Genomic DNA, 26781 nt, shown 5'->3' on the forward strand with positions numbered 1-26781 from the left:
CTCTGCAGAGTAGATGCGCTTCAAGATCAATCTGAGCTTGCTGCTGCTCCCGCTTAACCCAAGCCCAGCGGGGGGAAGTGATATTCATGGAGCATGGGGTTGGAGACATGCCATTCCCCCAATCTCACCCTATATCAGAGCCCGCTGAGCTGGGGTCCCAAGACCCTGGGTTTTTCCCTGAAAATGTCTGCCTAAATCCTGAATGGGAGTGTGCCTTTTGCTGGAGTGAGGGGCTTGGCTTTCACGGGCTTCTCCAAAAGGGTGGGGACTCCACCTTAAGGTCAAGCTGAGGGATGAGCACGGACCACCAGGATGGAGTGCCCATGGTACCCAAAGATTTGGAGGAGGGGAAACATTGTTTTTGTGCTTAAATGCACACGGCTCTATAACAAATTAGGGAGAAATCCTCATGGATTCTGAAGACGACACAGGGAGCTTCAGTCATCTCACAGTTATGGGACCTCACTGGGTCCCCCTAGCAGACCTCCTAAGGATGCCCCCCGCCTCTCCCCAGCAGTTGGCAGAGCCGGGGAACCTGGTTCCAGACACCAGGGCCTTGGATCAAGCCAGACCACGGGCACACGGAGGGTGCTGCTCAGGACATCACCCGGGGACCTCTTCATGACAGCTCCTGAGGGGATCATCCCCTGGGCCTCATTACCAGGAAAACCTGCGCTTTCATCTGAAGGGTGTTCATTTTTTTTTTTTTTTTGAAGGGTGTTCAAATCTAGTGAGTGATCCTCTTGTCCTCTTTGCTCTTGTTGCTGGGAAGCTCAGAGCCAAAAACTAGTCCATATCTCACAGATACACTGGACCTCCTGGCATGATTTATTTTTTTTCCAATCCGGGTGCATCTTGATAACGGGTGTTACTTTGCGAGCATCTCTCCAGCGGCCAAGCACAGGCCTGAGGAGGTACGCGTGCAACCACACCATCGTAATTCCCTCTGGTGCAAGTATCACCAGCCCTACTGTAGAGACAGGCTGGCCAAGCAGCGGGAAGCAACTCATGTTCCTGTGGGGACACAGGGGGTCGGGGCACTTCCCGGGTGGCTCACCTGGCAGGGCAGCAGCCACACTCTGACTCCCTTCCCAGAGGTGTCAGAGGAGAGGGGGAGGGACCTCCCTCCACGTCCCCTGGGGTCCCTGAGCCCTCCTGCCCTCCTTCACGCTCCCCTCCTCACACACCTGTGTCCACGGCTCCTACTGCCCCCTCCTCCGAGAACGTGGCCAGGTCTGGGAACCGACACACTGTCTAAGAAGGGCATTTAAACAAAAAACACCTGGCCCTCCTTTCTTACCAAAAAAGGCTATTTCAACACCGTAGCAGCAGGAAGAGACAGGAATCGGGCTTCCCGGGGAAGGATGCTGACGGCCCCGTTCCGACACAGCCTCCCCAGGCCCTCCTCGCTCTGCTGTTTCCCACAGAAAGCCCTGCCCGAAGGGCTCCTGGAGCTCACGGGGTCCAGCTATCCATGCTCTGGATGGGGAGCCCGAGGCCTCAGGCAGAGGTCCTCCTGGGCGCTGGGCATCCCCACCTCCCTCCTGGGGGTCACCCTACCAATCAGAGTTCCCACCCTGTTTTCCAGGGAGCGGGCTGCAGTTCAGAGGGCACTGGCCACCCCCCGGCCCGCAGCAGGGAGGGGAAGGCCGAGATCTGAACCCAGCTCTGGCCCGGAGGCTGAGACCATGAAGTCGTCAGTCATCGCGAGCACCTACTGGATGCCAGAGGCTGTGCGTGGAGGCTACCACATTGCCCCTCCCCTGGCGAGTCATGGGAGGGCAGAGGCGGAGGGGGCAGGGGGTGAGAAGGACAGCGATGCCCTCGGGGGGCCCTGAAGAGCCCTCAGCAGCTGTGACATGTTCAACAGGCCTGGAAGGATGACCTCGCCCAGCAGGGCTGGGTGAGCCGTGCCATCAGCAGGGGCTGGGCCGGTGCTCACCTGCCCTAGGTAACCTCCCAGCAGCCCACCCCGACAGGCTCTGGAGCGGAAAACGCAAGGCCACAGAGGGGGCCAGGAGGTGCCCCTCAGGCCTCCCACTGCCCCTGCCGTGCCCAGACCTGGCCGGCGTGGGGCCGCAGGTGGAGCTCACAGACAGGGTCTCCCTCCAGGATTGGCCCCTGTGTCCCCAGAGCCCCGAGAGCGGGGCTCGGAGTGAAGCCAGGTGAGGGCGAGGGGCATCTCAGGGTGCCTCGGGGTGCATGGAGGTTACAGGAAGGCCACCGCCTGGGGTTTGGACCCCTCGAGTCCAGGGCCTGGGTCTGCTCCCCTCCCCAAGCTCTGCCGGCTTGAGTCTCCTGCCTGCTTCCACCATCACCAGCCTGAGAACTTGCACATGTCACGTGGGGATGATGACTGGACCTCATGGGGTCGTGGCGATGGTGGAAGGGGCCACTGATGTGAAGTGAGGATGGGGGCCTCTGGGAGTGCCTCCCACTGGGACGCCGAGATGAGGCCAGGCTCTGTGAGCACCGGGGTGGGGGGCACATGCAGCTTGCTTAGCTGGAGTCCCAGGGCCTGCCCCAAGCCTGCCCCCCACCCCGGGCCTCCAGCCCTCCTGGACCCGCATCAGCTTGGGAACCCCTTATCCCTGGGTTGCCCTCAGATCCAGCCTCTCTGGGGCCCCAAGAGCACGATGCAGTGACCCCGACCCTGGTGCTCATCTGCTGAGTCCTTTGAGCCAGGAAAGCAGGCTCCTCGGCAATGGCAGGAGGCCTGTGCTCCCCACTTTCACTGCTGAGCCCAGATCCCCATTACTGGCACCCCTTCCATTCATGCTGACTTGCAGCGGCTGAAGGGGCATGCTCCTGGGCGGGGTGGGGGGTCCTGGGTCCTAGGGTACAGCCCGATGACCTGCCAGCCACAATCAGAGAGAGAGAGGGATCCCTGGGGGTCAACCAGGCACCCCAGTGACAGAGCCAGGGCCAGGACCTGATGGTGGACACCCCTCCTGCCCCCTGCTGTCCCGGAGCCCTTCTCCAGGAGGTTCTGGGCATAGGAGGACGACGGGCTTGCCCAGACCCCTGGCCTGGTCCCCCAGGGGCTCCTACTTTGGGTCTTCTTAGTGGTTTCTGGTTTTGCATAACAGAGGCTTTGGTTCTTTCTCTGCAGTTCCCAGTGTGGGTGGCAGATAGGGTGGGGACCCAGGTGACGTATCTCTGCCTTGTGGCACCTGTAAGCTACACGGCTCCTCGGGCCCTGTCTCAACCCTTAGAGATTTCTCCACAGAAGGGGCAGGTGGCAGGAAGAAGGGGTCTGTGAGACTTCACCAGAGATCCTGCAAAACCCTGCCCGGGGTGACCTCACCCAGCAACGTCTTCCCCAGGAGCCCCACCCTGGGGCGTATACACCTGCATTTGGAGGCACTACCCAGGCTGCCTGGAAGACTTGAGAGTGGGATCCCTCACTACCACAGACATGCTCCTGACTCTTTCCTCGGCTGGCTCCTGTGGTCTGAAGTCCTACTTAGTGCTGGACGGGGCCTGCCTCCCCCACATTCCCCAGTGGGGTCCCAGGGCCGCGAGGGCAGTGCCAGAGGCCGTTTGTACTTCCCTCCTCTTCATTCAGTGAGTATTTCTTGAGAACCTAGCATGTGCCAGGCCCTGAGCAACGTGCTGGATTTGAATCTGACCTCGGCCAAATCTTTTACCCTGTGCCGGCCTTGGTGTCTACTTGGCCATCACCACTGCTCTGGGAGGAAGACACAATGTTGGGTGGGGGAGAGGGAGGAGTCCCCATTCTACCAACAGGGGACAGAGGACTGGGGTGAGCATGTCTCAGGGTCTAGAGCCCAGCATCCGAGGCCACACGCAGGGGGCCTGGCCCACCCCCAGCTGACCAGCTGAACACGGGGGGACAGGGCCCTGGCTGGGGCCTGAACAGGCCCTCTTCATCCCTCCTCCCCTCTTGACCCTCCCACTGCCTATAGCACCTGTTAGCACACGCGCAGGGAGGAAGCTCACCTGCCTTAGGGACATTCTCAGCATCCCCCCTCCAAACACCAGGGCCTTTAGCCACTTGTTGGGTGCTTGGCCTTGGGGCCAACAGACCCAGAAGACGGCCCCCAACCTTGCCTGTCAGCATGGAGGAGGACTTTCCCTTCATTGGCTGGTTCTCTACACCTTCAGGTAAAGCAGAGCAAGGCTCACCTGCACTGGCCCCACCCCCTCTGTGACTCGGTGGGCAGACCTCGCTGGCAGGTACCCATGACTGCTCAGGGCTCTTTCTGGTTGATCTTGTGAAATCTCGCTTGTCTCCCACGTCTGGGGGTTCCCCTGTTCCCCAGGGCGGCTTGTCCCCTAACCAGCCACCCTGGGTGATGCTCTGACCACAGACTACAGAGCAGGTCCCAGCGAGGACCCGAGGTGGTGAGCTTTATGATGGCTCCACCTCCGTGTATGATGCTGCTGGCTAATCCCCTCTCTGCAGATGACCCAGCAGAAGCCCTGGAGGCTCAGGAAGCCCAGAGCCAGGGCTGCAGGAAAGACCGGCTATTCTAAGTTGGGCTCTGGGGACAAATCTCGATTGAAAGCACAGCCCTGTCACTAACTGTGACCTGGCCTCAGTTTCTCCATTCTGTGAGATGGGGACCCAGCAGTGCCAGCCTCTCAAGGTCGGGGCAAGGATCTCATGGGCTCCTTAGTGCCTCCCCCAGAGTCAGGCTGGCAGGTGGAGTGCTCAAGGCTCGGGGGATGCAGCTCTTGTGATGCTCTCGGGGGCATGCTCCCCCCTCCACCCAACGTCACTCAGGATCGAGTCCAGCCCTCTCCTCCAGGGTCTTACCACCCCTACCTCACCCTCCTCTGGGGCTCCAGCCCCGCAGTGCTCGCTGGCCCAGCACACCTGCTTTCCTCGCAAACCTACCTGCCAGCAAGGTGCCAGCGATGCAAGGCCGACGGCTGGGCCGGGGCCTCCCCTGGGCTTCTGTTTGTGACAGCTCCATCACGCCACGGGCCTGTGTCCCGTCAGCCTCCCTCATCAGACTAGGTCAGGCCCATCTGGTGGAGCTAGAGCCAGCCGGCGGGACCTGTGACTTCGTGGCAATTGCCTCCCAGAGTTTAGCACAAGTCTCTCGATGCGAAGTTACCGAATGAGCACCCGTGAACACGCCCTGCCACCTGCCGCCTTCCCTCCAACACGTAAATGCCAGATTTGCCGGGTGGACACGGGGCCTGACAGGGGCGGGGGGGGGGTGAGTCACGGGGGGTCACCCAGCTCCAAGGGGAGGAACTCAGGCCAGCCCTGCTGACCCCTGGGGCTCTGCAACGTGGCCCCACCCCCCTGTGTCTCTCCTGGCCCCAGAAGTCCTTCCTGTCCACCTGAACGTCCATGATCTTTGCAGGTCAGTAAAATGGAGGCCCGGCCTGCGGAGACTTTTCCAGAAAGGCAGCGAGCTTCCACACGGAGCACGCCTTACAGCTTTACTCCTGTCTCTCACCCTATGTTTATAAAACCACACCAGAGTCCTGGAGGTCACTCAGTCACCTGATCCCTCCTCGGACACCCCTGGGGTCCTGCTCTGTGCCAGCCCGAGGTGGAGCCCTGGGACCCAGGGATGAGTCAGGCAGGGCCCCACCTTGAGCCTTGAGGGGGGAGACTGAACAGATGCTCATGGGGCACTAAGTGCTGTGTCAAATATATGAGCAAAGATTCCAGGAGCCCTGCCCCATCTTGCCTGGGTGGATACAGGGCAGCCAAGGAGGCTTCCTGGAGGAAGAGGGAGAGTTCTAGGCAGAGGAACACATAGGGAGGCCGAGAGGACGGCAAGGCGGGGGGCAAACGGGCATATGGGTGACCTGTGTGCATGGGCAGGCAGCGAAGGGCGACAGTGTTCCTAATCCAGCACCGGGTGGTGGGCTGGAGGGGTGGAGACGACCCCAGCCACCCACAGGTGTCCCATAAGTCGCTAGCATGTGACCTGGCTCCCTCCTCCCGCTGCTGGTGGCCAGCGGGGCTCCCCGGGAACAGGAGCTCGCCTTCAGCACCCTAAGCTGAAGTCACTCAGTCACCTGATGTGACTCCCGCCCTAGGCCAGCAGCTGTGCAAGGGCCCCGGGGCACCAGCGCTGGGTCTTCCCTGGGGGCGCTGACCACAAAGCCCACCGGGGCCTCTCTGGAAACCAGACCTGGTCCAAAGGCCGATGGATGCCCGGCGGGCTGGTGTGCAGATGTGACAGGAAAACAAGGACACGGGTGCGATCGTCACTCGACAGCGCACAGTTTACCCCCCGAGTCACAAGCTGGAGACCCTGGCTCGGAGCGGCGGGGCAGCCCAGCAGAGCTCACCCGCCACGTATGTGTGCGGTACGTGGGCCCGGGCGCTGCACCCAGGCCCCGACGGCTCCGTGGGCTCCCCCCACTGTGGCATTGGTGTCCCCCGCCGGTCCATGGAGCCTAGAACGCCGGCTGGTGGCCAGGGCACGAGCATATATTTTATGAATGAGTGAACAAAAGAATCTGCACCCCCTGCTCCTCCCCCCCGCCCCCCGCGGCAGTAGGAAGAAGCCATCTGCTACTGTTTTTTGTTGTTGCTGTTACTCTAAAAATCAAAAGCACAAACCCAAAGTCAGAGCTCTGTGTCGCATCAGGACGGACAGACACCCGGGCCCCCGATGCCAGGCTGGAATCAAGTTTGGCATCACAGGGACAGGAGTCAGAGGCCAAATCTCCACTGGGCCACGAGTGGCTGGGGGGGCGGGGGGGCCTGACCTGTCGCCCCCTCCCCTGCTTGCTCGGAGCCTTGGCGTCCCCACCCCTAAGCAGAGGTGCAAGAGGACGGAGGACCTACCTGCCTTGCCGGCTGCGGCTGCGTGAGGACTGAGGAGGTGGGACCTGCGGGGGTGAGTGCAGGGGGGTCACAGCCTGCTGGCCTCCTGTGTGGTGACCTTGGCCGCTGGGTAAGCTCTGGAGCCTCAGCACGACTGCACTGGCCCCACGGGCAGCAGAATGGCTTACACATTAGGAGGGACCCACAGGGCCAAAGGGCAGAGGGGCCCAGGAGGGCGCGGGCAGGTGGCTCCCCCCACCCCCCAGTGACTCAGCAGGACTCAGGGAGGCCGACAGGTTGAGGGATGGGAGCTGCCCCTGGCTGTACCCTGTGCAGGGAAGCCCAGCTGCCACTGTTTTTGATAAATATTTTATCACCGCTCACAGAGCAGTCCCCAGGAAGGTGCCTGCAGCCTCCGAGCCCGCAGAGCACCCCTTCCTGCCCGGACAGAAGGAAGTGGCTGGGTGGGGTGCAGGGTGGGGTCAGGAGCCCAGACCGCTAGCGCATTACTGTTCCGCCGAGACTTCAGGTCAGCTCAGCTCATGCTCCCTGAGCCTCAACCACACTCTGCCCCACCCTGTGCCGGGTGCCGGGTGCCAGGTGCCGGGTGCCAGGTGCCGGGTGCCAGGTGCCGGGTGCCAGGCTCAGCCCTGCCCTGTGGACAGCTCCCATGTTCCCCTTCACCACACCTAGGGCGCCAGCCTCTGCCTTTTGGCCCAGGCAGATGTCCCATCCTGCTGGCCCAGTGCCATGCCACCTCCTCCAGGAAGTATCCCCAGCTTTCCCCTTCTTACTATGTGACCTTGGGCAGGCCCATCACCCTATCTAAGACTATTCCTAATGTGGAGCTGATGGTGCCCACTTGTGGGGGACGGGACAAGACCCTATAAATGAAGGGTCTCCCCGTACCTCGCCCACGTGGAGACATTCTCTTCAGAGGGAGCTGAACATCAGGAATCCAACCAACAAATATCGAGCATGTCTCAGGCTGGCACACAGGGACAACACAGGGCCTGGCTGCTGCTGGCAGGGCCCCCGATTTTACCGGGGCCACCAGACCCCCATGACACTGACACGAACACCAAGCATAGCAGCAGCAACAACATGACAGGAATCGCAGCTACCGCGTCTCAAGCCCTTGCCGCTGCCAAAGGCTTGACATCACATCCCCTGTTCACACCTCCCAGCAGCCCCGTGCGCTGGGGTTCTCACCACCCTTCAGAACAGACTGGAAACCACAGCTCCCCACCTCTTCACGGCTGGGCTCTCCCCACTGTGGCCAAGGCCACGCTCAGGGTCTTCCCCAGCCTTCCCTCTCCACCCAGAGCCTACTGTGCCAGGGACCACAACCACCTACTCAAGTCCGAGACCAACGGTCCCAGGGACACATAAGGTAGTGAGCTCCCTGTCACAGGACATAATCAAGCATCATGTTTATTATCATCAACACGTGGCCTCAATGGCTGGCTCTCAGTCCATTTTAAGCAGATCCTAAGGACTGACCTGCTGTGTGACCTTGGACAAGAGACTGACCTCTCTGGGCCTTGCCTTCCTCATCTGTACATCTGTTAAACAAGGGCAAATATGTAAACCTCTGAGCTGTCTTCAGGTGCATCTCTGGGGTGGGGTGTGTGTTGACTCTTACGGATTTTGTAGCTTTACCACCTCCCTCCCCCTTCATGGGTACCAAGTGGGGTAGAAATCGAAATTCCCATTTCACAGATTCGAAAACTGAGGCCCGGGCAGTAACCACCGCTCAGACTTGAAGGGTCCGCGGCAGAGCCAGAACCAGAGGGCGGGTCTCCTGGTGCCGCATGGGGGCCGCCCTCCCCGCCTGGGTCCTCCCTGCCCCGAGCCTTTCTTCCTGGGTTCCCCCGTGGGCCCCGGGGGGACTGGTTTTCCTGGAGAAACTGCTCTGGCAACACACACAAGGTTTTTCACCAGTTTGGCCGATGGCACAAGAAGCAGGACCATAAGAAAACGAGGAAGACGTCTGCTTCCTCCCTGTGGGAGCTCCTGCCATCCTCACGGTGCTCTGGCGACATCCTGTCATCCTCAGGCAGGTAGCGTGGGCGCGGTGGGAAGGGGACGCGCACCCCTCTCGCCAGAGACCCTAGGTGTGAGCCCCAGCCCCACTCCTGGGTCCGCTGCCCGGGTCTCCAGGCAACCGCTTGGCCTCTGTGAGCCTCAGTTTGCCTCTCTGTTCATGGGGCATGGCCATGATCACTGCTGGAGAAGTCCGCGGGTGGGGCCTGCACATGGAGGGGCTCAGGAAACGGCAGCCCCCCTTCTTCCTGGGCCGAAGCCCTGGAATCAGAACTAAGGACAGCACCACTGTGTGCTCAAACGAGCCACACGGATTTCCTTGACAATCCCGGCACCACCGCCCGCCCCTGGTGTAGACAGCCCGTGGCAATCCCACGGTAAACTCCGCCTCGGGCCTCGCTGTGCTCCCTCGAGGGTACCCAGGGGCACGGGTGTCAGCTGAAGGCTCCTCTGGGCCAGGAACCCAGTCCTCCGGCCACCCCGGAGGTGGCCCTCAGCGCTGACACTGGTACCAATCCCGACAGTAACACTGGGACCCGTGCCGGAGCACGGTGGACAGAGCCACAGTACGCCCAGGTGGCTGGGCTGCCGCTCTTCCACCCGCGCAAGGGGAATGTCCCTCTCGGGGCCTGACACGGAGCCACGAGATCCTCGCCACACCCCTCGGTGCTGAGTGCTTGCAGTTGTCACCACGTCACAGATGGAGAAGCCAAGGCCGACAGAGGTCTAGTGACTTGCTGGGGGGGTGGGGTCAGGATTCGAACCCAGGCGGCCGGGGCACCACAACCCGTGCTTTTAATCATCTCAACACTTAAGTCCAAACTGACCCAAGGCAGGCGGCAGAACTGAAGCTCAGAGAGGTAGGCGGCTTCCGCTTGGCCGCACGGCTCTTAAAGGGTGCTGCCACCTGTACAGCAGGTGGGCCCGACTCTGGGGTCCCCGGCATTGATGGCCCCTCTCTGGCCCCGACTGGCTCTCAGCCATCTGAGACTTAGGGATTTCTGAGTCACCAGAGCTGTGCTCACACACCGATCTCAGAGGCCTCATCCCACTGGTGCTCCCCCCACTGAGACTCAGTTTTGAGACGTATAAGAGGGATGTGGTTAAAAGGCAAAAAGAGGGTTATAGTGTCACCAGGAAGTTGCCTTTTTGTTCCATTAAAGCCACGTCTTCATAGCAGTCCAAGACTCTAACGTGCATCTCCTGACGCAGACGTGGGGCACGGCTGGGTCCTGTCTTCTTCAGCAGGTACCCCAGGGCTACCCCAGGCCACCCCGGGCTGCTGGGTGAGCCCAAGGCAGGACTTCCTGACCCTGCCCTGTGACCCTGAGGAACAATGACCCCGCAATCTGACCCTACAGCTCCCCATTCAGATTGCACCTGGGGCCCCTCCCGTTCTGTGCGGCTCTCTCTACCTCGTGGGACCTCCTGTCATCTGCTGGGCCTGGAGGAGGCAGGGGGGACTGAGTGAGGGGATGAAGGCAGGAGTGAATGGCTTCCTGTCCCTCTATGGGCATCTTGGGAGCCCGCTATCCTCACAGACGTCCCAGCAGATGATTTTGTTCATGTCCATGAACGCCCAGGACTCGGGGCACCTGGACAGGGCCCCGGGCTTTCTGCTTCCTCTCCTCGGCCCAGCCCCTCCTGGCTCTGCCCAGAGCCTCCTGGGACACCTGGGTGTCATCTTCCAAGGCCTGCCTCCAGAAAGAGCTGGCACCAGCGGCCCAGCCGGATCCCATGAAACGCTGCCCGACTGCCCAGGCGATCCCGCTTGACCGTCCCCAGGCCTTGCAATCCATCCATTAGAAACAAAACAACAACAACAAAAATCCATCCGCTAACCAATGTTTCTGCACAGGCTGCTTTCCCTGGTGATGAGAAATTAAGTCCATGCGGATGTCCCCATCACCGGATAGTTAAGGTGGCCGAAACCCAGAGAGTGCCAACCGTTCTCACGGCCTACGCCACGTTTGCGGCGGGCTTGCCACGTGTCATGCGTGGTGCCTCTTCGGGTCAGCCCAGACCCGTAAGGAGTGGGGAGTACTACGGTTACCAGATGGAAAAATGGAGGCTCTGAGAAGCAAGGTAGCTTGCCTAGGACCCCAGGGACAGCCGGCAGTGGCCCTGTGATGCTGCCTGACTCCAGAGCACCCCAGGCTCCCCCCCCCCATTTTAAACAAACGGCTTGGCAGGAAAGACCCCCAGGGAGGCCATAACCTGCTGATTGAGGAGGACTGGGGCTCAGATAGGGGGAGGAGCTTGCTCAGGGACACAGCAAGACCACGCCCCCGGGTTGGGGTGCTCTTGGGTCCACCCCATTGCCAACCAGCCAGAGGGAGCCAGTGAGCTTGTGCCCTCTTCCAATGCCACCACTCAGCAGCGTTCACCCTTGTATGTGCACCGGGTGGAGGTGGGGGGTGCGTTGCACGGTACAGATTCCTGGCGCCCCCCTCCGAGGTCGGGACAAGAGCCCAGGAATTGGCATGTTATGAAGCACTGTCATTGAAGAGGACAATCTGGTGGCCCTGGGCCCCACCCCCAGAGCCCCTAGCTCACACCCCTCCAGAAGGGTGCTCCCAGCGGGGCCTGGGGCAGGAGGTCTTGAGAGGCCCCAGGGAGGCCCCCCTCCCCCTCCAGATGCGGTCCAGGGAATAGCGTTTGGAATCCCACGGAACTCCGGCACAGCCGGGCTTTGGCCAAAAGCATCACTAATCACCTGGACAGCGATGGCCAGTCCATGCAGTGCTCCCGGCAGCGGTCGGCGGATCTCAGTGCTGCCCCACCGCTTGGATGGGGAAATGGAGGCCGCCCACAGGAAGTGGCCTGGCGGGCCAGGGCCAGGGCCAAGACCACACCCAGCGATCCCCAGGCCAGGGACCCTCCCCAGCCCAGCAGGTCTTCCCTACCTTGGCTCCACTGGACACAATCTTCGAAAGCGTCAGGCCAGTGAACGGTCTGATTTTGCCAGAGGCCCGGGACCCGGACCCAGGCAGGTCAGTGCCACCTCTCCGGGCCGTGCCCAGGGCTCCCCGGTTCTGAGGGCACAGACCTCTGTGTGCTCCAGCCCTGGGGCCTCTGCCCTCAGATGCGCCTGCTGCCCCCCACCCACCCCCACCCACGCGGGGCTCTGTGGGGCCAGCTCCCCACGGGGAGGGGGGAGGAGGCCCAGGCCAGGGGCCAGAGGGGTGGGGCCGCGCTGAAGCCGGACAGGGGGACAGGGGGACAGGGGGACAGGGGGACGGCTGGGGAAGGAGGTGCCCCCGGCCCTCTACCATCTTTGTTCGCTCCACGAAGGGGGGCAGCGTGGGGGGAGGGAGGGCCGCCACGGGGAGGGGGCAGCGTGGGGAAGGAGGGGCAGGGAGCGAGGCGCTGGACAGCCCTGCACCCCCCGCAGACCCGCCCGCCAGACCGAGACCGAGGGAAAGTCAGAGAAGAGACGGGAAGGGGGCGGGGCGGGGGGCGAGAAGGGGAGACGCGGGGGGAGGAGCTGGGAGGGCGGGGGCCGGGGAGCGGGGCCGCGCCACCCCGACCCCATCGCGGGTCCCCGCGCCCCGTCACGCGTGCACACACACACACGCGCGCGCGCCCCGCACACGCGCCCCCCGCCCCGCCCCGCCCCGCCCGCCCCTCCGCCCGCGGGGCCTCGGGGCCCGGCGCCGCCGCTCACCTCGGTCCCCGCCGCCGCCGCCGCCGCCGCCGCCGCCGCCGCCGCGCAGAGCCGGAGCCCGGGCCGGGGGAGGGGGCCTCGGAGGCCCCGCCCCGCCCCGCCCCGCCCCCGGGTGCGCGGCCGAGGCGACACCCGCTCCGGGAGGCGACCCGGGGGCACGGGCGCCCTCGGCGGATCCCCCACCCGGTGCACTGCGCAGGCTGGAGGCGGTGCCCGCGGGGATGGGGCGTCCCCTGGCCACCCCGCACCCCGCCCCTGCGCGCTCCCTTCCTGCCCCCCGAGCGCCCCCTCCTCGGGCCTCGGCCAGTGCGGGGCGCTGCGAGCGGCGAGGAGGAATCAGACCCCGGGACGCAGTCCCTGCGGCCGGGCGGGGGGCGGGGAGCCTCGGGTCTGGCGCTGGCAGAGGGGGCAGGGACCGAGCAGACAGATGCTTCCAGCGTCGGAATGGCCCAGCGCTGTGCCTCCCCAAGTGTGCCCCCCGCCCCCCGCTCCGCGGGCATCCCCCTGAACTTGTTGGCAATGCCCATTCTCAGGCCCCACCCCAGACTTGCAGAATCCAGGGCTGGGGCCTAGGAATCGGGGCTTTAACAAGCCCTCCAGGCGATTCCCATGCTTGTGGAAATTTGAGTGTTGCCCTGGCTGGGATGTCCAGCACCCCATGTCCCACACCCCCGATGGAGCCCCCAGGTCCCACATCTGAGAGCTCCCAGGTCCCACATCTGAGAGCGTATACACGGGGTTCTTTTCATCCTCTGTTCAAAAAGGCCCACCTTATCCCCTTTGTGGCACTGTGTTAGGAAGGGGGATCCAGGAGAAAGCGGTCCCTGCACCAGGAATTCCCCGGGGCAGGAATCCTGGGCCAGAGGAGAGTGTCATCAGAGGCCAGGCTGCCAAGGCCGGGCCTTCCTACCGTGGTTCCTGATCCTTATGTGTGTTCAAGTGTAGTGATGGTTTTAAAGTCTTGAAATGGGAGCACCTGGGTGGCTCAGCAGTTGAGTGTCTGCATTTGGCTCAGGGTGTGATCCCGAGATCCTGGGATCGAGTCCCTCATCGGGCTCCCCGCAGGGAGCCTGCTTCTCCCTCTGCCTGTGTCTCTGCCTCTCTCTGTGTGTCTGTCATGAATAAATAAAATCTTAAAAAAAAAAAAAGTCTTGAAATGCAATTATGCAAATATTTCTCTGTATTCAGGACTTTTTCTCCTGTGATCTGGTTGTTTGCAGCTAAGCCACCTGCCTTTGTTAAAGTGGGACAGGTCAGGCAGCAGGCCTTCCTGGGGACTAGAGGCCAGGAGGGGGAGTGTGCCGATGGGCTTCACCAGGGTCCAGGGACATGCACCTCTGCCTGGGCGGTTGGCCAGGGCGTCCAGAAGGTGGAAAGGGCATCTGGACAGAGGGACCTGCTGGGGCAGACACATGTAGCAAGTGTGTCCTGGGAATGTCCAGCACGTTCTCTGGATGATTTCAAATAGCCTCCCTTTCTTTTTTCTTCCCTTGTCCTACTTCGGTTTTCTTCCTAATACTCAGACTTGGCATTTTCTTCTGTAATTGATCATTTCTTTAGTATTGAGTTTGTCCACTGGGCTGTAAATTGCCTGAGAGAATTTCTTCTCTTCCCCCGAAAGTGTCCCCAGCAGTTAGGAGAGCGTTTGGACCTCAGAAGGTGCCAACTAGATGTTTGTGGAAAGAATGGGTGATGAATGGCCCCATAATGAGCACTACTGGCCGCTTTTCACTGGTGGCACCCCTGTTCCCCCAGATGCATCACCTGCCAGGCTCTGTGACCTCCCCACCCCGATGGGCGGCATTGTCCTCTGGTGCCTGGTTGGGGATGGACAGAGCTGGATGCAACAGCCGGAGATTAGGAGGGAAATGGGGCATCTCCTCCCGCTGACCGCGTGCTGTATCCCCTGGCTGGCTGTGCCCTCTATGACCGTAGCTCTTGCTGGGAGGCTCCCCACAGCTGTAGGTCCCGCTGGCTTCCGTATAAAACACCACTTCCTCTGCTTGTTCTTTCCAGCCCCAGGGATGGTAGCAGCGTCCTGCAATCCCAGTCTCTGGGTGCTCCTAATCCTGCCCACTCCTCCGTTAACGGTCTCTTATTTAGACCACGTGTATGACATTACAAGGGTGGATACGTGTTATTATACATTTGTCCAAACCCATGGAATGCATGACACCGGGAGTGACCGTAACATCAGCTCTGGACTTTGGGTGATACGTCACTGCAGCAGGTTCATCAGTTGTGACAGATGTCCTGCTCTGGTGGGGGATGCTGATGACAGGGGAGGCTGTGCATGGTGGTGTGTGTGTGTGTGTGTGTGTGTGTGTGTAGGACATCTCTGTACCTTCATTTATGCTGTGAGCCTAAAACTGCTCTAAAAAATTTTAAGTTAAGAAAAAATGCCCAAGACCATACAGCGAGTAATGACAGAGCCAGTATTTGAACCCAAGACCTCTTGGTTTAAAGCCTATATGTCTGGGGTTTTTTTTTGGTGGGGGGAGGTTGAGCTCTTCTCCCCCGAGTAGCCCAGGACTGGTGGTAAACAGTGAAAATGAAGGTGACACAGGTGGCATAGACAGCAGCTGGCCCCTGGGAGCCCCCGGAAAGCATGTGCTGGTGGCTGGGCTCCCAGGATGCCCATCTGCCTCTTTTAAGCAACTCAGTGAGAACGGAGTGTCCCCCAGGGCTGGCAGGAAACCCCAGTTTGAGCGCTCGTGTGTGTGTGTGTGTGTGTGTGTGTGTGTGTGTGTGTTAGAACAGCTCCGAGGGTCACGTGAGGCTGTGGGAAACCACCAGGAGGCTCAGGTGAGGCCCCTGTCCCCACCGCAGCAGCCGGTTGACCTTCCATTTCCTTCCTTTGCTCGCCAAGTGAGCAGACGAGACCAGCGCCCAGTGTGTGCTTGGACTGTCCTGGTGCTGGCAGGGCACACGTTCTGCAGCTAGGAGACCAAGGCTGAGTCCCTTATCAAGGGACCTGTCCACTCTGAGCCTCAGGCTCCTTGTCCCCACCATGGGGGTGGCCACACCTGCTAGTTTCACAAAGTTGTTTTTTCATTTACTTCTTCATTGGTGATTGAGTTGTTAAAAACTATTTAACAAGCTTTTTTGCTCATTGCCTGGCACTTAAGAAAAGGCTTTGCAAACCTATAGCTGTGGGCAAGATTTATTTCTCTGAAAGGTGAATGTCTCTTATGGGACAGGGAGAAAACCCGCAGACTCTGAGGGCTCTCTGCATGGGGAGGACACTTACCCAAAGTTCAGTGACTTGCCCAGGGGCATACAGTGTGCCAGGCTTGTAATGCACACCCCCTCCCCCAAATGTCCACGTTCTAATCCCCAGGGCTTGTGAGTATGTTACCTTTCAGGGCAAAAGGCACTTTAGAGATGCGATTAAGGGTCTTCAGATGAGGAGATGATCCTGGATTATCCGATGGACCCCCTGTCATCACAAGGACCCTTCTGGGAAGGAGGCAGGAGGGCCAAAGAAAGAAAAGGGTGGCATGGAACAGACCCAGAAGAAGATGAGAGATGCCATGCTCGTGGCTCTGAGGGAGGAGGAGGAAGAGGGGGAAGAGGAGGCCACAAGCCGTGGAATGCAGGTGGGTCTCTAGAGGCTGGAAAAGGTAGCAAGACAGATTCTTTCCTTGAGCCTCCAGAAAGAACACAGCCCTGCCGAATTCTGGCTCTCGGCCTGCACGAGAATGATTTGTTTTAAATCTGTAATTTGGAGACACCTGGGTGGCTCAGTGGTTGAGCGTCTGCCTTCGGCTCAGGGCATGATCCCAGGTCCCGGAATTGAGTCCCGCATTGGGCTCCCCGCAGGGAGCCTGCTTCTCCCTCTGCCTGTGTCTCTGCCTCTCTCTGTGTGTCGCTCATGAATAAATAAGCAAAATCTTTTTCAAAAAATATATCCGTAAATTTGTGGCCGTCAGTTAGAGTAGCCACAGGAGACCAGGATACACAGCAAGGCTAGATTTGGAAGCTGGTCTCCTGCAGCTCAGCCGTGCCCTGCCCCCAGGACTGCCATCCAGGGACCCCTGTGAGATTGGCAGGTGCTTCAGGGTTAATTTCCTCCCATAGGGTGCTTAAGATGTAACCAAAAAAATATACATAAAATAACAGAAAAAGCAAAATAGAATGACTCCCAGCTTCACCTGCCCAGTGGAAGAATGAGAACGCTCCTTTTCTCGGTTTGCAGATCTGATCTGTTCCTATAGATCTAAAAGGCTAGTCGGGGTCACATTTCGGGACAGGAAGGGAAGGTGAGGTTTCTGAGCAATAATAACATTACACTTGCATGCATTTCCCCATTGTGTACTCTGCTTTCCTTTTGCACTTCAGCCTCTCAGACTTGACCTTCCATCTCAGACGCCTTGTTAAATGGCGCTGCTTAAGCAGGCGCGTCGGTCAGCACCCCTTGGCAAGCACCTGTTAGTTATTGAGCTTGTGTCTGGGAAGCTGCGACAAATAGGAGGAGACGCTGAGGTACTCATTGTCTCTCCTTGGAGTGGAAGAGGAGAGCCCGGCTTTCAGCTCCGGGTCCCTGGGGTGCAGCACAGGGCTTGGCCCACAGTAGGTGCTCCCTGAACGTCTGGCAAATGATGGAAGTACCTTGCAGGCCCTGCATAAAGTTGGGATGCAGGAGACAAATGCAAGCCTCACCTGCGCACCATACCTGGCGCCACCCGTGGACATTGCACGTGGACCTCGCACCTGTGTGCTACACCTGGTATCACACCTGTGCTCGGGTGGCCAAGGAGGCCGTGGGAGTTGGGCTGGACTCTCCCTCTGAACTCTGGAGATGCCAGCTCCCCACCTGGGAGGACACTGTCAGAATGGAGCCCACCCTGACGAGCTGGTACCCAGAGGTTATCTCCTTGTGATCCAACCTAGAACCTCTCATCTTGGGAATGTCCAATCTTGTCCACCTGGGATGCCAGGCCACCCAGACTGCCTTTAGCCCCCCGGCCTTGCCCCTGACCCCCGTGGGAGATGCAGGAGGCCCTGGAAACCTCAGTGCAGAGCTTGGCCCCTCCACCGTGTCCACCCCTGAGCCTTCCATCTCAGCCTGGGGTGCATTTGGGAACTTTCCTGAACATTTGAGGGGCTGTGGGGAGTTCCCACGTGTTGCCCCACATAGCCCTTCCCCTTCTTTGGAGAGCCCTCCCTCTCCAGAGCAGCTTGCCTCCCGTGGAATGGAAATAACATCAGACAAATCTGCTGATACTCAAGACAAAGACAAGACCCCTGGGTCATGAGTGAACGGACGGCAGCGTGAACATCCTGCAAGCCACACAATGACCAAACCCAGCTCTAGCTGGCTCCAGGCCCTGTGGACTAGGGGCTATTTTTTTTTAATTTTTATTTATTTATGATAGTCACACACACACACACACACAGAGGCAGAGACATAGGCAGAGGGAGAAGCAGGCTCCATGCACTGGGAGCCCGATGTGAGATTCGATCCCGGGTCTCCAGGATTGCGCCCTGGGCCAAAGGCAGGCACCAAACCGCTGTGCCACCCAAGGATCCCGACTAGGGGCTATTGATTTGTTTGTTTTAAGGAAGCTCTGTGCCCAGCGTGGGACCCGAACTCGTGGCCCCAAGATCAGGAGTCATACGCTGTACCGACTGAGTCAGCCAGGCGGCCCCGGAGCAGGGTTATGGGTTATCGAGAAGCCCCCTTCCCAACAGTGTCCAGTCCGGAGCAGAGCCTGCCTCCTCAGGCCCCCACCCTGCGCCCTCAGCACTCGCCCAGTACCCCATGAGTCCTCTCTAACTCTCTTGCAGCATGCTCCGCTACCACAGTGGCCCCTCTTTGCTCACCCACAGGGATGCCCCTGGTGGTCTCTGTCAGAGACTTTAGGTAACGGGGAGGCTCTCCCGGCCACCAAGAGGATGGGCTCCTCCCCAGACCCTCAGATGGAGGGGAGAGAGCCGGAGGGCAGGAGAGGGGGGTGGTTCGAACCTGGCTGGTGGCTGTGCCAGGGAAACGGTGGACCGTGGGCTGCTAATGCTCCTGTGGTGACATGGCCCGGCTGGCTGGCTGGGGGAGGTGACCCAGCTCGGGCCACGGGCAGACTTGCCAAGCCGGGCTGGAGGGGTGGGGGCTCTGCCGAGAGCCACTGGCCGCTTGACGCTCCCGCTGACTCTGGCTCCAGCCTTGGATTTGTCTGCTCTGGGCCCTCGTCCCGCGCCGGGAGCCTAGGCGCCCCTCTGTCTTAGATGCTGGGGAGGCTGCTGGCCCGCTGGCCGTGGGGACAGAGTCTGATCCAACTCGAGGACCATTTTCCGTGTTGTTCCTGTGCCTCATCTATGTGAGGCTTTGCATTTGGGGCTGGGCTGCAGATGGGAGCCGAGGAGCACTCCGGGGAGGGGAGCAGGGGAGTCAGACTCCAAAACCATTTCTGCCACTTTTTTTTTTTTAAGATTTTATTTATTTATTCATGAGAGACACATAGGGAGGCAGAGACACAGGCAGAGGGAGAAGCAGGCTCCCTGCAGGACTCGATCCTTGGGCCCCAGGATCACTGTCTGAGCTAAAGACAGATGCTTAACTGCTGAGCCACCCAGATGCCCCCCATTTCCACCACTTGTTGTGACAAGGGCTGTGCTACTGGGTGCTCAGAGAGGGCAGCAGGGAGCTGGAGGGGGAGCCGGCCCCCTCCCGGTGAGAGGCCAGTGGTAGTTGTGCACAGAGAGCAGAGTGTGGCTCAGGGCTCCAGGACCAGTGCTCACCCCACAGGCCGGCGCCCTTGAGCATGGAGGCTTCGGTTAAGTACCCCAGGCCCCGTGCCTCCCTGTGAAGGACTTGGGCTCAGACCCGGGCACTGAGCCAAGGCCGGGGTGCTGGAAGGGGCGAACTGGGCGGGACCCAGCCACGTGAGCCAGACTCTCCCTCCAGAGACCCACTCATTCACTCCGCCCGGTGGAAACAGCTCTGGCCACACAACGTCCCCTCTCCTCCCCTACCCGGGGTGGTGGATGGTGGGGGGAGAGTGCAAGTGTGGGATGGATAAATGGGGTCTGGGCTGCGGCCCTCCACACAGCCAGCCCCTGTCCCCCTACCCCTCGGACACCCACCCTGAGAAGCTGGCAGGGAGCCCCCCGCACTTGGCCCAAGCTTCCAGGGCCAGGGAGCAGGATTAGCGCAGCCTGGCAGTCCTGCCAAGAAGCTGTCTTCAGTTGCTGCTTTCCGATTTCCCAAACAGAACAAGCCTGGCCACCGCAGAAACCCCGGGGCCCAATTTCCCTTAAAATAACTCCGCAGCCTCGGTGGCCTTCCTGGCAGAAGCAGCCCCTGCGGACTTCTCCCAAGTTCAGCATTCCTGGACTCCTCCTGCGATGCTGGAACCACCCCTCGCTCCCTGAGGCCAGGCCTGGTGGGCGCTTTGTAGACTCCCTAGTGTTTTCTGCACAGACCACCTGGATGCTGGGACCCAGAGCCCAGCTAGGACCTCCGGACTGGAAGCTGGGCCTCTGGGGAAAGCCTTCAGTTTCTCACCATTCCCCAAGGTGTTAGCTACAGGTTTTCTTGTAGCTTCCTTCTTTTTTTTTTTTTTTTTTAAGATTTTATTTATTGATTCCTGAGACAGACACAGAGAGAGGCAAAGACACAGGCAGAGGGAGAAGCAGGCTCCCTGAGGGGAACCCGATGCGAGACTCGATCCCAGGCCCCCGGCGTCACAACCTGAGCAAAAGGCAGATGCTCAACCCCTGAACCACCCAGGTGACCCTTCCTGTAGTTTCTTTATCTAGTTCTCAATGTTCCCTCATGTTCCTAAATGGCTGAAAAAAATTTTTTTTTATCATGAATGAATTTGGTCCCTCCCCCCCCCCCTTTTTTTGCATTTATTGAAATGATACGGTTTTTAAAAATCCTTAATTCTGTTAATGGGGTAAATCGCACTGATTGATTTTGAGCATTAAATCAATCTTGCATTTCTGGCAAAAAGCCGACTCTGTCACGATTCATTATCCTTTGTGTGTATTGCTGGGTTTGACTTGTAATTGCCGGGGATTTGCTCTATGGTCAAAAATGATACTGGTCTGCGGTGGTTCCTCCCTCCTCTCCTTCGTGTGATGTCCTCGTCGGCTCTCGGGATCAGGATGGCTCTACCTTGTTAGAACAGTTCGGGGCGTGGTCCTTCCTCCTTCGGTGTCTGAGGGGGTTCTTATGAGACTGATATGGTTTCTTCCTTAAATATTGGATAGAATTCACCAGTGAAGCCATCCACACCCAAAGTTTTCTTCCTGAGAGAGTCTGAATTACAAAATCAAATTTTAGGAATAGATACGCGGCTCTTTAGATTCTCTTATTTTCTTCTTGCGTTGGTTTTGGTAAGTTATGGTTTTCGAGGAGTTTGCTTCGCGTCAGGCCTCAGCCTTATCGACATCACATTTTTTTCATGATGTTCCCCTATTATCCTTTTATTGTAGGATCTGTAATGATGTCCCATCTTTCCTGGGATTGTTAATTTGTGCTTTCTTTCTTTTTTCTTGGTCAGTCTCACCAGGGCTTTGGGTATTTTATTAATCTTTTCAAAGAACCAGTTATTGGCAATGTTGATTTATTTCATTTTTTAAAAAGATTTTGTTTATTAAAAAAAAGATTTAGTTTATTTATTCATGAGAAATGCAGGGAGAGAGGCAGAGACACAGGCAGAGGGAGAAGCAGACTCCCTGCGGGGACCCTAATGTGGGACTAGATCCCAGGACCCCGGGATCACGCCCTGAGCCAAAGGTAGATGCTCAATTGAGCCACCCAGGTGCCCCCGCTGCATTGTTTTCTGTATTCATTGCCTATTGCTGCTGGAACCAATGACTTGGGGTTCAGCTAAGCAAACATCTTACCTTCTAGTCCTAAAGGCCAGAAGTCTGATGGGGGCCTCCGGGGCCTAACCCCGATGTGTCTGCAGGGCTCTCTTCCTTTCTGGAGCCTCCAGGGGAGAGCCCCTCCTGGCTTCTTCCAGCCTCTAGACACCACCCACACTCCTTGGCTAGTGATCCCCACCTCCCTCTTCAAAGCCCATAGTGGGGGGCTCAACCCTGCTCTGATCTCATCACTCTGAACCTCTTTCTCCCTGTTCCACTTTTAAAGACCCTTGCTAACATTAAAAAAAAAAAAAAAAGACCCTTGCTGTTGATCACACTGGACTACTGGAACAATCCAGTGTATTTCTCTGTTTCAGCAGCCTTCACTTAACCTGTCACCTTAATTCCCCTTAGCCACCTATCAGTCACGGAGTCACAGCTTCCAGGGATCAGACACGGACATCTCTGGGGAGGCTGCTATTTCGTAGAATTTGATTTTCATTTGCTCTCTAGCTTCTTTAGATTACTGGTTTTAAACCTTTGTGTGTTTTTTTTTTTTTCAAATTATTAACACCGAAAGCTTCCATTTCCCCCTAAGCCCTGCATTAGTTAGCGGCTTCCCACAAATTCTGACGTGTATTTTCGTTTCCGTTCAGTTGAAAACATCTTCTCATTTCCCTTGGATGTCTTCTTGGACTCACAGGGTTATTTCATTGCATGCTTCTGAAGGTTCCAAACATTTGGAGCTTTCCTAGATTTATTTGTTGCGACGCATCAACGACAGAGGAATTCTTTGCGTAATTTCAGAGCATGCACTGAGACTTGTTTTATGGCCCGGGATCTGATCGATGTTGGTGAAGGTCCCACGTGTACCTGAAATGTGTACTTTGAAGTCGTCTGCTGCCCTGCTCTGCAGGCTGTTGGTTGGCACAGAGTCTGGGTCATGGCCTCCCCTCTGTGCCTGTGGTCTCAGCACCTGATCAGCTACTGGTAAACCCGTGGCTCTGCCCCTGGGCATCGGTCAGTGGGTGAAGGGATGCAACTGGGGGAAGGAAGGGAGAGATGGAGGCAATATTTTGGTCAAAGTTTGTTGAATGAACTAAATGTCAAGTCATAGCAACCTAGGCAAATGTGTGGCACGCTCAAGGGAGAGGCGAAGGGGGAGCCTGGTGAGTGGGCAGGTGGGCCGATCCTCACCTGTTTGGTTCTCCATGTACCTGCGTCTCACCAGGAGCCGACCAGGATCCAGCCAGGATCCGGCACGGGGCAGGCCCTCTGTAACCACTCCTCCGTGCAAGGACGACCGAAAGGGAGGGCTCGCCCAGACTTCTGGTCAGCCAGATTTGGTCCCCGTCCTGGCTCTGCCCCAGGGAGTGTGTGACCATGAGCAAGTCATTTGTGTGTCTGGTGCTCGGCCTCCTCACCTGTGAAGCAGGAGAGTAATCAGTACTTTGCAAGTGTTGCGATGGTTGAGATGAGGAGAGCAGAACTCCTGTCTGGCACAGCACCTGGCGTGGGGCAGGGGCTCCCCCGTGTTGCTGTTGTCTGGTGCCCAGGGGGACCCCGGGGCGCTCCCTGGTCTGCCCGGGAGCCTCGGGTGCTCTGAATGCTGGAAGCAGCACTGCCCACAGGGGACCTTGTGCACCTTGTTGTAACCCCCGCCTCGTTACAGACTCCTCTCTGGGCTCTCGGCCTCTGGGCATCCTGCGGCGGCGGATGGATTGCTCCTAGGGGTGCAGGGCTCACTACTTCTAGCTGTTGCCTGAACTCTCATCGTGGGGTTCAAGTCGGAGAAAGATCTTTCTCATCTACCTCCCTTGTTCTCCTAGACTGTCCACGTAGGGGATGGGTGCCTCCGTCTGGAACAGAATTAAGGCAGGATGATGGATTCTGAGCACAGCGAGGAAAGAAATCCTGCCGCTTCTTGCTCTACTTCCTTTAAAAGCTGGCCTTGGTATTTCTGGGGTGGGGGGAGGGGGTTGTCTTTTTGGATCCCCCACCCTGTCTCTGCTCTGAAAGCCCCGCCTCATCCTCCAGGACCCGCCACAGGTACACAGCCACCCTATTGGTCCCCACCTGCCAGCTGCTCCCTGCGTTGTGGCGTTGGGCGGGAGCAGATGGAGGATGGGGCGGTGACCCACCGGCAGGCACTGTCAGGCCCGGGAGCCTGGCTGGGCCTTGGCCACCGGGTCCCACATTGCAGCCATGTCCCTGCCCTGGCTTCCTCGGATGGTGGGCTATGGAGGTGGCCCCTGTCCCTGCCCCTGGCTTCCCGCAGCTGCTTCCTGCCCTGCCCCCAGCAGGAACCAGGCCTCCCCGGCTCCCCCAGCACAGGGTGCTGACCCTGCCCTGGGGGCTCAGGGGGCCTTTGTGTGTGACCCTGACGGAAGCCTGGGGACAGGAACGCCCTGGCCTCCTTGCTTGGCCCTCTGGGCCATGGGCTGAGCCCGAGAGGCTCCATGTGTGCCCCGGGTTCCCGCTGGTGGTTTGGATGTGATGCTGGGCGGGCCCGGGGCCCCAGGAGGACTTCTCTCTGCCTCAGGCAGCAAGGGCCTGGGGCAGATTCCGTCCCGGCTCACAGAATTCTCATAATGGAAATCTCTCTGCTCAGCTTGTGACCCATCATAAATGCTCAGAAAACACATTTTCAACAACTGTGCGCCTGTAATTACATGTTTCTGGTGCCCGTCTCTCCTCCAGAGCCTCATGGTAACGTGGCGAGAGGGTTCTGCGGATTGACTGGTCAGCCCCCGGCCCCCTGCCTGGCTCGGACGCTGAGGGGCCAGTGGCTGGATGAGTGAGAGGACAGCTGGGTGACCCGCGCCTCCCTGAGCTGGGGCCCTGGCCCTCCTGTGGGGCTGGTGGGGGCACTGGGCCTCCCGGAGCTGGCTGTGTGCTCCAGCCCGGGCCCTCCCGCTGCCAGAAAGCAGAGCCAGGCAGCCCCTAGATGGGGCCCTGGGCCTCCAAAATAGGAAGAGGTTCTGGGACACGTGGGTCTTGACCCCACCCCACCCCCGCCGGCCTCCAAACTGTGTGGCTGGTGGAGGGGACGTGTCACTTAAAAAAGACTTCTCCAGTTCTATGGAAACTCCTGCCAGGCAAAGAGAAATAAAGAAGTCACTAACGAAGTCCAGGAGCCCAGCATGTTTGATCTGCTGCTGTTCTGGGAAGAGGCGGGAGTGGCTCTGGCTCAGGGAACAGTGCGTCCCCCTGATGCGGGCCAGCCAGGGGATGGGCTGGGAGAGGTGACAACGCGGTGGCCGGTCCCTGCTTGTGCCCGCTGTCCACACGATCTCTCGTGGCCTTCCTCTTGTCACTGTATATGGGTCAGGGCGCCGCTGGCCAAGGCCGTGGACCTGGATCTGTGGGCTGCTGGAGCCCAGTGGCGTCTCCCGCCAGCGGCCCAGCCTCACCCCTGCCAGACCCGGAGGAACTGCCCAGAAACCCGAGGGCAGCCATCACCCTCATGGGGGATGGGAGCCTGACAAGCCCCCTCCCAGCTTCAGGTGGGCAGCAGCACGCGTGCTCACAGGTCGGCCTGGCCAGGCTGCAGGGACCAGTGGGCCTCTGGCGGGGACAGGAACTTCTCCTGCACCCTGGCTGGAGGCCAGCTGGGTGGCGTGGTGCAGCAAGTGAGCTGACACCGTAATTCCACGTCTGGAAACCTGTGTGGAGGAAGGATTCTGAAACCCTTCACTCTGTTCCCCAGAGCGTTATTTGTAGCAGAAGGAAACGTATGTGCCCAACAAGTGTGAATCATGCCGTGATCATGCATCCTTTCTCCAGAAGGTGAGGGAATCAGATTTACAAAGAGTTTTCGAAGACATTGGGTGGGGTGGGGTGGGGTGGGGATGCGTGAACAATCAGATAGGATTTTAAAAGCCCCCACTAAGATTCAAAGTTTCCCGGGGAGATGCAGTCCTGAGGTGTTATCGGGGATGATCTTTGCAGCCCTACAGTCTGGAAGGTTTCTGCTCCTCCTGGCTTTCCAAATTAGCATTTCCCAGTGCCCGGTGAGGGCGAGTGGGAACCGCTTGGAGGGTGGGAGGAGGCCGAAGCGCCTCCCTCCGTGGACCAAGGGCCGCCACACGTCAGATGAGAAGAACCAGGTCTTGCATCACATCCCAAATCAGCAGGAAGCAAGTTCCGCGCGCCGCAGCCTCTGGCCCAAGCCCTGTGCTGAGGACGGGAGTCTCGACCCGCAGCTCACATTTGGAACTGATCTCCTGAAAAAAAAAAAAAAAAGGGAAATGATCTCCTGGTTGCTCAGGATCCACTTCCCAAGCAGGTGCCTGAGACTCTCCCTTCCCTGCTCCCGACTCTGCCCTCAGGCCGCTCCGGCCACATCTCTGGCCTCCCTGGCTTTGGTCTGGCTGTCGGCCTGGCTCACAGATCCCGCTGCCGACGCTTAGGGGCCTGGGGGTGGTGAGCGGAGGTGGACGGATTGCAGATAATTACATCGTAATCCCTGTTGCTTTTTTGCCTTCAGACCCTGGTCACACTGAGCCTTAAAAGGAAGCACGGTGATCCCTTCAAAGCCGAGCCCTAGAGCGCAAACCTTCTGGGTCCTCTCGGCTCAGATGCTAAGACCTTAATCTCCGGCCCTCGGATTTGGCCTGGTGGCCGGGCTCCCCAGTCCTCGGGCGATGCGTGTTTCTGGCACCTGCATGTACGTGGGCCACCGTCCAGTTTCAGATGAGGAAGCACCTCCTGTGGGAAGCCCTCCCGTCCCCTGACGCCAGATGCTGCCCCGTGGTGGCTTCGGCTACGGTTCTTGTCGGTGGAAGGGAGCACACCGAAGCTGTCCAGTGCCACAAGCCCACGGGGTTTGCTGCTTGCTGTATCTTCAGTGAGGGTTGTGTGCCATGCATACAGTAGGTGCTCAAGGAACCTCTGCAGGATGAGCCCTGGGAGCCCCTGAAAATGGGCATTCCCTCCACTGTTGGCTCCAGGGGGACACACCCAGGAGGATGCTGGCACCTGCAGGGTTCCTCTCGGAGGATCCTTGGTTTTTGCAGACGAATAGTGGGAGGCATCCTGGCTCTTGACAGAGCCACCAGCCTGTGGGGCCTCAGTTAGCCTTTCTGTGAAATGGGCGTCATGAACGCAGCCTCTCCTACTGAATTCTTAGGTTTTCCTCCTGGGTGTCTCCTTCACTCACGAATGGTTTTAACATTCACACTGCTTCTGACACCAGATGTGTGGGTTCTCCCCCCACATCCCACAATTCTGTGACACCAGCTGGACGTCCTACAATTCAACCTCAGTTCTGACACTGTCTGGCTGGGGGCAGCATCACATCCCACAGGTTCAGGGCCCAGTCCCACAAGACTGCCCTCCACCTTGGGTGCCAACGGCAAGTGGTAGGTGCACAGGTTGCCCATGACTTCTTCTGACTTGGCTACAAACCAGAAGTTGCCACGACCTTGTCCGCCTTGGATTTGATTCTTTACTAGAACAGCGCAGAGAACTCAGGGAAACACTTCTG

At 59.0% G+C, this 26781-nt stretch overlaps 1 protein-coding gene and 1 long non-coding RNA gene across 5 annotated transcripts in view; one reads left to right on the forward strand and one right to left on the reverse strand.

Moving 5' to 3' along the window:
• PRR5 (proline rich 5) overlaps nucleotides 1–12850 on the reverse strand; it is a 51151-nt gene extending 38301 nt beyond the window's left edge. For 2 of the 4 annotated variants that reach the window (XM_072742149.1, XM_072742150.1), the window contains exon 1: nucleotides 12480–12850. The gene's annotated coding sequence lies outside the window, so the exon portion shown is untranslated. Of the gene's footprint in view, nucleotides 1–6787; nucleotides 6930–11718; nucleotides 12408–12479 lie in introns of those variants that run through there. The other 2 variants (XM_072742152.1, XM_072742153.1) reach the window with 2 other exon arrangements.
• LOC112934063 (uncharacterized) overlaps nucleotides 11719–26781 on the forward strand; it is a 62562-nt gene continuing 47499 nt past the window's right edge. The window contains exon 1 of the long non-coding RNA XR_003237804.2: nucleotides 11719–11805. This is a non-coding gene — a long non-coding RNA (uncharacterized lncRNA). The remainder of the gene's footprint in view (nucleotides 11806–26781) is intronic.

Source organism: Vulpes vulpes, chromosome 16, assembly GCF_048418805.1.
Source record: "Vulpes vulpes isolate BD-2025 chromosome 16, VulVul3, whole genome shotgun sequence".
In the NCBI taxonomy this organism is placed as follows: Eukaryota; Metazoa; Chordata; class Mammalia; order Carnivora; family Canidae; genus Vulpes; species Vulpes vulpes.